Raw genomic sequence first — 15855 nt, forward strand, 5'->3', positions numbered from 1 at the left:
TTTCTATTTGGAAATCACCATCTTGAGTACTTCTTCCAGTTAAGTTTACTTCCATCCACCTTGGGCAATTGTGAACAGGCTGGGACTTGGCCATTGCAGACAGACATTGTCTTTCATTGCTTTGAGCATAGCAGTGATGTGTATTTGCAGCCCACCACTTCCTATGTATCCAGTAATCACTGTGACTCAGCCGTTGGACTCCCACTACCTTGAAGACATCTTGGATAATGCACATTGTCATCAGAAGAAAAGGCAACTGTTGCCCACAAGCAGAGTTTGAGCAAGTGCCCCCTGCACACCCAGCTCAGGGACTGGAAAAGGGCTTCACTAGAATTGTAAGAATTCCATAAAGACTGTGGAAGAGAGAGCACAGTCAACAAATCAGAAATCACAGCCAACAAATGGTAGTATGACTGCTACATCCTTTACAGGATGTGGCATGTCTTCCCCTGCAAATTGCCTACCAGCTGGCATGCTGAGTGGGTGGGGAGGGCCCAGGGAGTTAGAGTGTTAGGAACACTGTGCCAGAAGAGTTTCAAGCACTGGTGCTAAAACGATAGAGAAGACTGAGATACTGATTAGGAGGAATCCAGGAGGCAGTCTGGAGGGAGCAGTCATCTGATGGGCCTTGAAATCTAAGATTTCTTTCTCTCTTTTTTTTTTTTTTTTTTTTAAATCTAAGATTTCAGACACGATAAGAGAGTGGCCTGCAAATGGAAAGAAAACACACACACACAAAAAGGCCTCAGCAGGAGAAATATGAGCTATGCCCCAGAACGAAGATACCCATTTTGGCCAGGGGATAGGTTAGCTGAAGCCACAGTAAAAGAAAGCCCTGGAAAGGTGAGTTGGCCACCACATGTGCCAGTGTTAGCATTTTGCATGTGGCTTGTGGCCATCATAGATTTGGGAGTAAGCATATGATTGCACAGTTAATGGATGGTTAAGAGACTATGATGAATATGTCCTGACAGGCTGATAGGACTTTTTGATAAATCACACATTTTACTGTCATTGATTCCATTTTTCTAGGATTGGCTTCCTCCTACCTCTCTTCCCTTCAACCATCCCCCCTTCACTGATTTAATAATACCTGATGAGACGTTTTATTACTCCTGGTTTTGGTAAAGTTTTTAACAGTAAAGATGAAGAAGCTGAAATAAAATACATGTATACAAAACAGCCAGAACTTGACAAAGTGGCCTCTGTCTGCTGGCACAGTGGGAAGGTCGAGGTAATGCTCAATAGGCAGCAGCTCAAGGGTTTCCTGAAGTCAGGCAGCCTTAGGCCACTTGACTGTTTGGTTTTCAGTTTGTATGAAAAATATGAAGAAATACTTACCAAGCACCTATCTTACAAGTGAGGCAATGCTTTTACCGCTCGTTGAGATGCTTGGCAAAAGCTGCCGTATACACAGGAGGCCTGATGGCTGAGGAGGTCAGGAGGAGGCGGGAGGATGATGGGAAAACCTCTAGGCCCCACCTACAGGATTCTTGCCTCCTTAGTAACCTGTACATCATCCAGGCTTGTTTTTTGGCCAGCGTCGGAGTTGCTCAGGTGAAAGTACATTCAGGAACATGTAGAGAAAAACTGTGGCATTTTACAATCCAGGGTAGAAAAGTGGGAGATGAAAATATTAAAAACATGCCTCTCAGACATAGGTATGTATCACATATCACATGTGGTATATTAAATGCCTTTTATCATTAAATAATAAGCCTTCGAGGCAGAAATTTTTTCCTCCACCACATAATACTTAGCTTTTTTATTATTATTTTGATATTTGATCTTATTTGTTCTTAGAACAATCTCATTTTTGACAGGACTCAGACTCAGAAGCTTTCCGAGAAGACAGCCTCTGTCTCTTGGCAGTCTGTTCCTGGTGTTTTCCTTGGCCTCCTTCATTCTGTTGGCCACCAGTCTGGCATATCCTGCAGCCTCTTGCTTATGTTTCTCAGTGTGCTGCTTCCAAGCAGTATGCCAACGTTCGTGCTGGACGACTGGTGGAGGAACAAGACGCTGAATCTTGAGAGCTTTGGTTCTAGGTTTCTTCCCTTCTTTGTTTAGGGGCTTTCTCACAAAGACTGGCAGACATCATCTTCCTTCAAGCGACTGTAAAGTCTGAGGTTTCTGCTAGCTCTTTTGGGGCCCTGGGCAATGAGGCACTGTAGTGTCCGTGAGTCTAGGAATATCCTTCTCCCTTTTCTCACGATGGCCACATGGAGAACACTGAGGTTGATCCGCAATGCAACCCGAACAGATATGGGCTTTCTCCAGTCCTCCTTGGTCGGTAGCAGGAATGCCCCTTGCTCAGCAGCAGGCGGACACGGCCATGGGTCAGGACACCTGGTTCATGGGGAAGCCTTGTTTGTCGTTGCCACCACTCACTGATTCAGACCACATCACCCTTCCATTCTTCACCTAGTTCATCAGCAGCAACTTCTGTGGCCATTCGCTTCTCAAAAAAGGTGTGAAGTTTCCATTCGTCATCCACTTCAATGAGTTTCTAGCAGTCAGCAGCTGGGAAAGAGATGTTCAGCTTCATCCTGAAGCAGCCTACTGCCTCCGAGTCCCCGCAAAAAAGACCTGTAACACTTAGCTTTTAAGTGCAGCTACCATGTGCCAATCACCTTGCAGCCTTAATAAGAAAGTAATTTTGTACTTCCATGTCAGTTTTATAAAGAGAGAAACCAATTCCTCCCATGAATGTGGTTGCAGAATTCTAAACACTAGCAAACTGAATCCAGGGACATATAATAAGTGGTATATTATTTTTCACAAAATATGGTGGTGCCTATATCTTTGCAGTGCCCTCCTCTATGGGAAGATTATATATCCCTGTCTTGTTGAACTCAGGTGTGACCAGGTGGCTTGTTTTGGCCAATTGATTTGTGAGTGGAAGTGATAAGCAAGACTTCTGAGTAAAAGTTTTAAGTGCCAGCCCTTGGTTCTTCATGCCCTCTTTTCTCTCTTCCCAAAAGTCAGTAATGTTCTAGATGGTAGCTACTCTAGGGACTTGAGTTCTGGAATGAAGATGATATGTAACAGAGCTTACAGATGACCCACAATGGGACATGTAGCATGGGTGAGAAATAAACCCTTAAAAGCCCCTAAAATTAGGGGCCATTTTTACATCAGCTTAACCTAGCCAATTCTGTTAACAGTGACTAAGATTTATTTCAGGAATGCAAGGTGGTTCAATATAAGGAAATCTATTGATAGAGCTAATCATATTAACAGAGCTAAGGAGGAAAATTATCTTTATTTCATTTTTTTTTTTCACTAGGCCTCATGCCCAGTGTGGAGCCCAACATGGGGCTTGAACTCACGATCCTGAGGGTTAAGACCTGAGCTGAGACCAAAGTTGGACACTTAACCAACTGAGCCCCATGTGATACTTTTATAGATACAGAAAGTCATTTCACAAAAACTCATTAAGTGTTCACATTAAAAACAAATGAGAATTGATAGTTCCTCTCATAAGAGGAGAGTGTGTGCACGTACATGTATTCCCAAAGCGATCATCTTACCCAACTGGAAAACTACTAGAGGTTTTTTTCCATTCAAGTCAGAAACAAGATAAGGATACACTATATCCACTATTATTTAACATTATGCTGTATCCAATATAGTTAGGCAAAAAAACCAAAACAAAAACAAGAGACCTCAAAATTAGGAAGAGTAAAGCAGTTGCTGTTTATGTAGATGATATCATTATATATCTGCAAAACCCAAAAGAATCTGTGGAAAACTAGAGTATTTAGTAGAGGACATTAATGTTTAGAAACAATCTTGTGCCTGGGTGGCTCAGTCAGTTGGTTGAGCATCCAACTCTTTATTTCAGCTCAGGTCATGATCCCAGGATCGTAGGATTGAGCCCCGCGTCCTGAATGTGGGTGGCTCAGTCTATTGAGCATCTGACTTCGGCTCAGGTCATGATCTCACGGTTTGTGGGTTTGAGCCCCGTGTCAGGCTCTGTGCTGACTGCTTGGAATCTGGAACCTGCTTCGGAGTCTGTGTCTCCCTCTCTCTGCCCCTATCCCACTCATGCTCTGTCTCCCAAAAATAAATAAACATTAAAAAAAATTAAGATGATCCTTCTCTCTGCTCCTGTCCCCCTCTTGTGCTCTTCCTCTTAAATTAAAAAAAAGACAAAAGATAATGGAGAGCAGACCCTATTTACAGTAGCAAACAAACAAACCCAAAATAGTAAAAACTTAGCAAGAAATCTGCAAAACTTATATGAGAAGTGCTGAAACACTACTGCAAGATAAAAAAGTAGAAATGGACAAATGAAAGGGCATACCACATTTGTGGATAGCAAGGTTCTCCATCAGAAAGATGCCAGTTCTCCCAGAGTTAAATTTAATGTGATGCCAATAAAAATATCACTAGTGGCTTTTTAAAGTTAGACAAGCTAATGAGTTATAAACCCATTTGGAAGAATAAACAAAGGTAGCCAGGAAATCCCTGCAAAGCAAGAGCAAGGAGGGAGGACTAGATGTTAAAACATATTTGTAAATGAAATAATGAAGTACTGACACATGAAGAGATGATGCTGTGTTGCAGGATAGAGAACACGGAAGTACCCAAGTGTATACAGAAACCTGGTTATGATAAAGGCAGCATCTAAGTCAGGGGAGGGAGTGGAAGGCCTCTGAAAAATGATGTTGGAAAAGACAGCTATATGCAAAAAGATAAAATTGGATCCATTGCTCAGCATACAATTTCCAGTTAGGCCAAAGATCTAAATGTAAAAATGAAACTATCTAAATACTAGCAAAAATATTGGTAAACTCTTAGAACTTGGAAGTGGAGAAACTTTTCCAACCATGAGTCATCATCTGTAAGTGATCAGGGAGACTGATAAACTTGACTATATAAAAACAAATTTCTGCATGTCTGGAAATAACAAAAACAAAGCAAAAAGTAAGTGACAAACTTGGAAATAATTTACAACGTAAATCACAAAAGTTAATATCCCTGATTTTTAAAGAGCAAAAATGGAGAAAAACAGTAACCCAGTAGAAAAGTGGCCAAAAGATATTAATGAATTCACAGAAAAGAAATGCAAGTGAATTTTAAACATTCAGGGGGGAAAAAAAAAAGGCTCAACTTCATTCTTAGAAAGAATGCAAATTAAAAGAAGATACCATTTTTCTTCAAGCAAATTGGCAATAACACCTAAATTTGAGAACCTACTTTCTTGAAAGGCTGGGAGGAATCAGCCTTTCTTAAATTGCTGGTGGGCACACAGTGATAAAACTCCTATAGAGTTGTATAGAGGGGAACTTGACAAGACCTAGAAAAATGTTACATGCCTTTACCCTTCGACCCACCAATCCCATGTCTGAGACTCTGCCAAAGAGATGATGGCAAAAATACTAAATGCCATTTAAATAGTATTATTAATGCAATACTATTTGTAATAGCAAAAACTGGAGACAACCCAAATATAACCAAAATATCCATTAATAGAAAACTGATTAAATAAACTTTGAAACCTTTGATACTTTCACACGATTGAAGAGTGTGTATAATGCATATTGTATATGCATGTGTGTGTGTATATGTATGTATGTATATATTAGCTCCTATTTTCAAAAAGAAACACTGGGATAATTACTACCTTAGAGAAAGCAAACAAAGGGCCAGGGGATACAGGTAGGAAACAGGGATAGAAACTTTACTTACCTGAATGTATCTTCTTTTGTACTTTTGACTTTGAAACCATGGTGTTTTGTTTTCACATAATTTAAAAATAAAATTAAATCACAATCTTTAAATGTGTGTGTGTGTATGTATATATATATATACACACACACACACACACAATATTGAAACAAGAGAATCTGTAGTGAAGAAATATTTCTAGTGAGTTTAACAGTTCTGACTCAGCATCTTTGGTAGGATATATCGAAATGGCAAAAAGAAACCCCAAGAAATCTTAAATTCCATTCAGTGGGCTAGTGTGAGCATACATGAGTATACACTCATTCACTTACATACACAATTGAGACTTCCTCCTTTCCACAAATGTAACTTCCATCTCCAAGAGAAAGAACTTGGCTCTCATCCTAGGTATATTTACTAATTTGCTCAAATCTAGAATATACAGAAAGGAGTTCCAGAATTGCTAACTCTGAAAAAACAAAAAAAACCCTAATAACTGGAGGGTTTCACATGGTTTTTTTACACTTGTAAAGGCAAATTTTATAAACAGTGAGATGCACGAATATTAAAGTGTACAATTCCATGTATATTTACAAATGCTTGCACTCATGTAATCCATACTCTATGAAGATTGTGATCATTTCCATCCTCAGGGAAAATACCCTCAGGCCCCACTATAGTCGATTTCCTGCTCCTACTCTGATCCCAGAGAGAACCATGTATTGATTTTTTTCACATAAACTTTGGTGCTTGAGATTTACTTTAAAAACACTCCACACATCAATGAATCTAGATTACAAAATTGTGATTGTTGAATGTTATTGCTTGATGAGTGTATGGGGTTTATTTTATCATTTTCTCTACTTATGAGAATTTTTGAAATTGTCAGTTTTTATGTTCAGTAGTATTTCAGTGTTTGTTCAGGGGCAGTCTCCTTTCCTAAGTATTAGTGCCACTCTGTTCTTTCATGAATTCTTACCATAAACCGTGGGTTTTCAAAGTGAGTGATAAATTAGACAAGTATCATAACATCTCAGGCAAAACACATCCCTTCTCTCCAATATCCACCCAGCCCCTCCCTCCCCCTCACTTTTCTCATAAAGCAAGTGATTTCATCTAAGGGAGGGAATTATGGCAGGTATTTGCTTTAACATCGTGTTTATATAAAATATTTGACACATTAGATCAGCAAGATTTACTCTTAATAGCTCAAAGAAGGAAGCTTTTAATATTAACCATTTTTTAATATACAATATATCCAAACTACTGTCATAAAGCTCTATACTTGTTTACCTAAGAATCCCTTATCAAGTTGGGTGGCAGATATCTTACATATGACAGTATTTTAGGTCCCAGTTTCAGTGGCATGATTTAAATGGGGATAAGAAAGATCTAACATAATCCAGGATACTTTAAAAAGAAAACACCTAAGAAAATTACACCACTCTTTGAAAAGGGAACTTAAAGGCCACAAACATCTCAAAGGGGAAGACTGTGTTGTTTTCTGCTTCTATTAAACGCATGGGATAAGCAAGACAGCCAAGTTCATACCAAAATTAAAACTGTTAAAACTCCTCTCAGTCCCCAGAAAAGGAACTTGGAAGCAAAGTATAGTGAATTTGAGAGTCATTTGCTAAAATTTTAATATTAAAGATGATCCTAGTTTGTGTTGGGTTTCTTTATCTAGAAACACAAAGAATTCACGGTTTGTGGAGAAAACAGAGCAAAAGCTGAAAGCTTTGAGGACACATCAAGGGTTCTGTATAGGAAACATGTTCCGGGCAAGTCCAGGGACCTTGCACGCAGATCCATTTGGAGAAGCCCTAGTTATCTAGGACCTCACCTAGGGCTGGTGGGAAAGTCTTGTAGGATGGTTGTTAGAATCTTGTGTTTGTTTTAAACCAGCAAAAAAAAGCATTTTTAAAAAGTTAAATCATTTAATTTCTCTTCCATTGTATCATTTGCCACAAAAATGACATTACCTGTCATCTAAACTATTCCCCACATGACACTAAAATCTTAAAGGTGTTCCCTGAAAGATATTCATGAGTTCTCACTATTTTTAAGAAGCACAACGAAGGAAAATAGCAGATTTGTCCATTGCTATCCAACTGGGGAAAAAAAAAATGTTTCTATAATACATTTAATGTACTTTGTACTAATTTATATCCCAGTTTGTGGGGTCCCCATTGATTTACTTTTTATAGCCCAGGTAGCATCTTTCTTTGCCATTGTACTGATTATACCAGTAAACCATCTCTCAAATTCTCCCATTTTGCAAATGTAAATGTTGGCCACAAGAGCACGGTGCTATCAAGATCAGCACAAATTAATCACAAGCATTATGAAATGTCTGCTTGACTGATGGTACTTGAACAGCGTCACCTTTCCACAGATATCGGGAATTGTGGCTTTATAAAAAATGTTGCTCTTGATGAGTGCAAGAGTTAGTAGATTAGAAGACAAGACTAATTCCTAGTTCTAGTCCTGGCATTGAGAATTCAGTATCTATATTTGCCCGGGTAAAGACCACTACTGAAGATGTAGCTGAGAGAAAGAGATGATTATAGTATTCTAACGATCATTGTAAATTTTAGCCAAAGATCTTTTTGTACGATTTTACAAATTTAGAGATTTTTAAAACTTTGATTTTACTTTTGTCTTAAGATAGGTCATTCCAAGATATCTGTCATTCAAACTTCCCAGCAGTTTGATGATTCCCTTACTCCTATTGCTACAGCACCCTATGGTTGCAGGGTGTGGGAGCTGATTACAGAATGTGTCCTTAGTGGTGTGCCTGAAGCCAGTGGGAGTGTTATAATGGTTCATCTGTGTTAAACAATACTTAAATACTGCTTCCCTTTTACAAATTAAGTCTACATAAAGCCAGTCTAGGACACTTTCAGCAAATTCATTATTCATAACAGAGTAGGAGGGACAAGATGGAGTAGATATGTTTTTCCCTGGAATTCTTCCCACTAAATACAGTTAAAAGCCCTGGACATAGATAAAATAAACATGAGACACTTCTGAAAGATGAAGAGAAGGAGAATGCAGATTGGCAAAGTACCTCAGTAAGAACACAGTAGTGAGTTCCTTGTGTTTTTGTTTCTTTGGTTTGTTTTGCTTTCATGTCTCAGACTGGGGTGTAAATGGAATGAGCAACCCAGAAACACCAATGAGAACAGACAACAAAAGCCAAGAACAGCCTGCTCTCTCAAGCCAAAGGACCCGAAAGCGGCAACCTAGAGAGGCAAAGAACTTTTATACAGTAATTGTGCATTCTAGCCAAACACATGGAAAAACCTCAGTCCCACCCTGTCAGCAAAGGCCAAGTGGAGTCTAGACTTCCTCCCTTGCTTGGCTACAATGAGGTCTCCCCAACCCAGTTCCCTATTGGGGTGGTGGCAGAGAAGGCCTAAGAGAAAGCTGGGACTCTCATCCCTGCCTGATGGTATGCCACCCCCCACCCCTGCCCCGTGGTGTCAGTGGAGGCCACCTGGAGAGCCTACACTTCTCCCCACTCCAGCAGGAATAAGCGCCCAACCCCTTGGTACCACTGGAGCCCACATTCTCCAGTAGGAAGCAGTAATGACGTACCTCTGTCCCTGCCTCGGTGTCAAGGGAGGCTGAGCAGTGAGCCTGAACCTTCACCTCCACCTGGCAGTAGTGGGGAGGCACTGTATGTACCCCGACTGTGCCCGCCAGTGTGGTGTCAGAGAAGACCTGCTAAAACAGAAGATGTAAATACGATCCAGAGTCTCACTGTACACAAAGTCACACTTTCATACCAAGAACCAGGAAAATCTCAACCTGAAGGAGAAGACGATCAACAGATACCAAGATGGAGATGACACAGATGTTGGAATTATTGGACAAAGCTATTAAAGCAGCCATCAAAAACATTTTAGAAATCGGGGCACCTGGGTGTCTCCATCAGTTAAGGGTCCAATTTTTGATTTTGGCTCAGGTCATGATCTCTCGGTTTGTGAGACAGAACCCCATGTTGGGTTCTGCACTGATAGCATGGAAACTGCTTGGGACTCTCTCTCTGCCCCTCCCCAACTTGTACTCTCACTCTCTCAAATAAACTTTAAAGGGGCACCTGGGCGGTTCAGTCAGTTAAGCATCTGACTTTGGCTCAGGTCATGATTTCACAGTTCCTGAGTTCAAGCCTGTGCTGACAGCTCAGAGCCTGGAGCCTACCTTGGATTCTGTGTCTCCCTCTCTCTGCCCTCTCCCCGCTCATGTTCTGTCTCTGTATCAAAAATAAACACTAAAAAAATTTTTTTAAAAACTTAAAAAAAATTTAGAAATCTTCATTAAGCAACTATGAACATGCTTGAAACCTGAAAAAACAAAGTCTCAGCAAAGAAATGTAAGAATCAAATGGAAATTTGAAGCTGAAATTAAATAAAAATCTCACTGGGAGGGCTGAACACCAGAGTGGAGAGGAAAAGGGAAAGAATCAGAGACTCAAAGTTAAAACAGAAATGACTCAATGTGAATGGGATAACAGCCTGAAGGTAGTAACTATGGGTTTGTAACAAAAAGATCTAACATGTCATCAGAGTCCCAGAAAGAGAAGGTGGGGCTGCAGAAGTATTTGAAAAAAAAAAAAAAAAAAAAAAAAGGCTGAAAAGTTTCCAAATTTGGCAAAAGACATAAATCTATATATTCAAGAAGCTGAGTGAACCCCAAACAGCATAAACTCTAAGAAATCTTGATAAGACAAACTTCTGAAAACTAAAGATAAAAAAGCTTGAAATCATCAAGACAGAAACAACTGCTTGCCAATAAGGGAAAGATAATTGAGATCACAGATTTTTCCTTGGAAACCACAGAGGCCAGGAAAATCCATACAATTTTTCAAGCGCTCTAAGAACTGTCAACTCTGAATATATCTGGTGAAATTAGCCTTCAGGAATTAGTGGGCGGCGGGGGGGGGGAACATCCTCAGACTCTGGCAAACTAAAATTGTTGCTTGAATAGACCTATGCTGAAAGAAGAAGGACTAAAGGAAGTTTTTAGAACAGAAAAGAATGTTTTTTAAAAAAAGAGAAGTCTTGGAACATCAAGGAACAATGAAAAGAGTGAAGATATGGGTAAATGTAATAGACTCTCCTCCTCTTGAGTTTTCTGAATTGATGGTAGAAACAAGATATATAACATTGTCTGATGTAAGACTTTCCTCAATCTGGGAAAATGTTGACCTCAACTGATTTTTGTGATGAAAACAGTTCTGGATCTTAATTGTGGTGGTGGTTACAGGAATCTACACCTGATAAAGTGGCACAGAACCGGACACATTGTACTACCATTGACTTCCGGGTTTTGATACTGTTTTGTAGTCACTGAAGACATACTGTACTATCTTTGCAATTCCCCGTGTCACCATCTAGGCCCCCAAACCTGGCCTTTACTGTCCAGCTGCTTGTACTAACCTTTCTCTTACATTTTACTGTAAGCTCTCCTTTTCAGCTTTCTCCTTCACTCAAATGAAATCTGAGAACCACCCACCCCCCCACCTTCCCAACCCACCCCCACCTCCCCAGATGACGGCAACTGCCTGGACTCTCTGGCCTGCCCAGACCATCCCATTTGAGATAAACCTGACTCACTCCTGCACAGATGGACCATGGAGTGACCTCTGGAATGAGTACTATTACCTTTTTACCTCATTTTAATACTAAACTCTCCGTCTAACAAGGAAACTCAGCCTCATTTACAAAGTATACAATGTATGGGCATGCGTGACCTTACGCTTGCCTCTAAATAGTATGACCAGGCTCCCCCAACTAAATATACAACCTAACCCTAAGCAAAAGGAACCCATTCACCCTCTCTCAGGGAGTAACAGCTTTGGAAGCCATTCCCTGGGAACTCTCCTTAGTTGCTGCAAATAAAAGTTTCTTTGTGTGAAAACTCAACCTTATAGTTTCTGACTCATCAAGGAGTGAACTCATGTTGTTTTGGTTCACTCACAAATCTTTACTTCAAAATAAAGTTTTTAAAGGGTATAGGACAAAGACACTGACTATGCTACTTTGAGAGGGGCAGGGATGAAGTGATAATCCCTCCTCCTGAATAATTTCCAGCTCTCAGAGATTAAACTGATCTCTTCCCAAATATCTTCCTTTATTTTCTGCTGGGTACATTTCTCTCACAATTTGTTAGAAGTCTGGTTATTTTAACAAGAGATAACTAGAGAGATACTACCAGTAGAAAAACCTATCACAGTTTATTGAAATTAAGATTACATTTTTTTTTAAAGCTTATTTGAGAGAGACAGAGTATGTGAGAGACAGCAGGGGAGGGGGCAGAGAAGCAGAGAAAATACCTAGCAGGCTCCTTCTGGTCAGCACAGAGCCTGACGTGGGGTTGGAACTCATGAACCATGAGATCATGACCCGAGCTGAATGAAATCAAGAGTCAAATGACCTTGAGCGAGAGGTGCTGAATCGACTGAGCCACCCAGGTGCTCTATAACAACTTTTTACATTAAGAATGTACTCTGGGTGTGGGCGCCTGGGTGACTTAGTTGGTTAAGCGCATCTTACTCAAGTGAGGCTCACTCTTGATTTCATTCAGCTCAGGTCATGATCTCATGGTTCATGAGTTCCAGACCCATGTTGTCAGGCTCTGCGCTGACCAGGAGAAGCCTATTTGGGATTCTCTCTACTCTGTTCTCTCTGCCCCCCCTCTCTCAAAATAAATAACGTTAAAGAAGAAAAAAGTTACTACTGATAACGTATTTAGGAAAACTAGTTTAGTTTTAGTAAGTACAACCCATATTTTAATAAAATGCATAAGAAGGAACGCAACCAAAGTTGTAAGATTATTCTGCCACGTGAAAGAAACTGGTTTCTGAAGGACTGTATCAATATTGGCTTTAAATAGGAAATATCCCATATTTCAAATACATTTAGGTTACAACAGCCTGGGAGTTGGCAAACTTTTTCTTAAAGGGCCTGATAGTAACTATTTTAGGCCCTAAGATCTCTGTTGAAACTGCTCAACCCTACAGCTTTAGTATGAAAGCAGCCACAGCCAAACATAAATGAATGGTCAGGCTGTGTTCCAATAAAACCTCATTTAACAAACAGGCAACAAGGGCCATAGAATGCTAACCTCTGCACTAGCCTGAGCTCAGGTTACTCATTCTCCAGTTATTAAAAAAAAATCCATACATAACCAAGTTACACACAACTAATTTTTAAAAATTGAGTTATGGACCCGAGCTAAAATGTAGCCAAAGGTAAAATGAATAAACATAGGTAAATGTAAATGAGAGAAAGGAAGGAAATGAAGCCAGAGTACAATCCATAGGTAAAAGCCCTTCCCTAGCAGTCAGGAGGTAGACTCATTGTTATTTAAATAAGTTCTAACATAGGTCTAAGCACAAGGAGTTAAAAATGACCACTGGAAGATAAAGTATCAAAAACACAAAAAAGGTAAAAGCAGAGTCCAAAACCATAGCATCAAGCAACAAAATATACAGAGCTAAAGGATGTGCAAGATCTCTATGTTAAAAAATACAAAACAATGCTGAGAAAAATTAAAATGAAATATAGTAACTTGTTCTGAGTGTTCTGCAAGACCAGTAAACATTTCTAATAAATTTTAACTTGATAAACAAGCAATATCTTGCAATACAAGTAGCACGTGACACCAAAAGTCACATGATCACAACCGAGCCAATGGTTCTTGAAATTCTCTTGATATATAAGTGCTTTGGATTACAAGCATGTTTCCAGAATGAATAATGCTCATAAACCATGGTTTTACTGTAAACAGAAACATATACTGTGCTTATGGAGTGGAAGATTCTGTTAGAATATCAAATTGATCAACAGATTTAATCAATGTCAGTCAAAATCCTATGAGGCTTTTTTTTGGTGGTGGGGGGGTGGGTAGTAATTTTGGTAGAAATTGCCAAGCCATCTCTAAAATTTATTTGGAACTGCAAAGGACCTGGAATCAACAGCAGTTTTGAAAAAGAAGGAATTGGAAGTCCTATTTTGACATCAAGACAAAGTTCTGACAAAAGTATAAGCAAATAGATTAATGGAAAGGAAGAGTGTCCAGAAGTAGATCCACAGAAATGACCTTAGATAAGCACAGTGCAACAATTCAATGGGGAAGGAAAATCTCTGACAAATGGTGCTGGAATGATTGAATATTCAAAGATACTTGACACCTACCTAAAAGCCTCTGTCCCCACACACAAGTGTAGTTCAAAGTGAATCACGGACCTAACGTAATAGCCCTAACTATTAAAGTTAAAAAAAAAAAAAAAAAAAAAAATATCTTCATGACTTTGGGGTAAGGACTTCTTAGAGAGGATACAGAAAGTATTAGCCATAATGCAAAAAGTGATAACTGGACTTCATCGAAATGAAAACCACCTTCTTCTGAAAAGGCATTGTTGAGAAAATGGGTAAGCCAGAGTGGGGAAAAAAATATTTAATACATAAATCTGACAAATGACTTGTATCCAGAATATATAAAGGACTATCACAACTGTTAAATTAAAAAGGAAAAAAAAGGACAAAAGAATGGTTCAATAAGCACATGAAGTAGTGTTCCTCATTAGTCACCAGAGAAATGCAAATTTAGCCAGTGGGCGATACCACTGCCCACCCACAAGGATGGCTAAAATGAAGACGATGGCCAACACTAGATCCTGGCAAGAAGGTGAAGCAGCCAGGACTCAGGTATTGCTGACAGGAATGGAAAATGGGGCAATCACCTGGGGAGGCCGTTCTTCAGCTTCTTAAAAAGTTCAGTAACCATCTATCCTATGACCTAGCATCCTATGCCTATTTAACTGGGGAGAAATGACAATGTGTCCACAAAAATTCTTGGACAAGAATATAGAAAGCATCTTTATTCAGAATAACCAAAACCTGAAACAGCTGAGGGATCCATGAACAGAGGTGTGGACACATAAACTGTGGTATATTCAGAGTATGACACTGCAATAGAAAAAACAAACTACTATGGCAGCTGGGTGACTCAGTCGGTTGAGTGTCTGACTCTAGATTTCAGCTCAGGTCATGATTTTCATGGTTCACGAGTTTGAGCCCCACATTGGGCTCTGCACTGACAGCGCGGAGCCTGCTTGGGGTTCTCCCTCTGCTCATCTCCTGCTCATGCTCTCCCTTTCTCAAAATACACACACACACACACACACACACACACACACACACACACACAGGAACAAACTAACTGATGTAAGCCCCAACATGGAGGCATCTCAAAAACATCATGCTGAGGGAAAGCCAGACACCAAAGAGCAAAGAGCACATTCCATGATTCAGTCCATGTGAATCTGAGGATAAGTCAAACTATAACAATAGAGTAAGAGCGGGGTTATAGGGTACACATGGCAAGCCTGATGCAGTCTAGTGTAGATTTAGATCTACACATTTCCTTATTTGCAAATTATATCCCCACTTCCCACGATGAAACAATAGTTGAGAGTAGGCCCCTAAAGATTAAGAGTTTTCATCTAGTTTTTTAAATTATTCAACAACCTGAAGGTACTAGGTGGTAAATGACTTTGAATGATTTTGACTATTTTTAGTTTCATCAGTGCAATTCAAATTCCTACAAGTGTGAGCTTAAAATATATTTAAGATTAGTTTGTTAGTACCCTGAATATTGACCTTTCCCCCTATATAAAACAATCTATGTTGATGCCATGGATCGATCTTGCTTTAGGCCTCCATGAACTGAGCTGTATACAACCCCATTACGTTACTAGGACTGTTATTCACCTCTTGCCCAACATTCTCTAAGTAACCTTTATGATTTTTTCTCTAGTAAATTTTCTTCCAAACTGAGGTCAGTTGTAAAAGTTTAAGAGTTTGTGGTGTCTCTTAATTAGCATCTAACCACTGGACAGTGGCATTTTTCTCTTACTTTTCATGTGAAAACCACAAAACAACATTAAAACACAATTTCCCAATTGACTAAAACCACATATACATTTTGCATATTTCACAAACTTCTCATCAAGCTAAATTATTAGTGAATTTTATTATAATTAAAACTGGACTTATAAATTCTAAGACTAAATTCAATAATACTGTTTAGTTCTTTGTAAACTTGTTAAAAGAAAAAATTACCAGTATTAGGTAAGTAAAAAGCTAGTTGGTTAGTCATTAATGGAAAGAT

This window comes from Panthera onca, chromosome A2, assembly GCF_046562875.1.
Source record: "Panthera onca isolate mPanOnc1 chromosome A2, mPanOnc1 haplotype 2, whole genome shotgun sequence".
NCBI lineage: Eukaryota > Metazoa > Chordata > Mammalia > Carnivora > Felidae > Panthera > Panthera onca.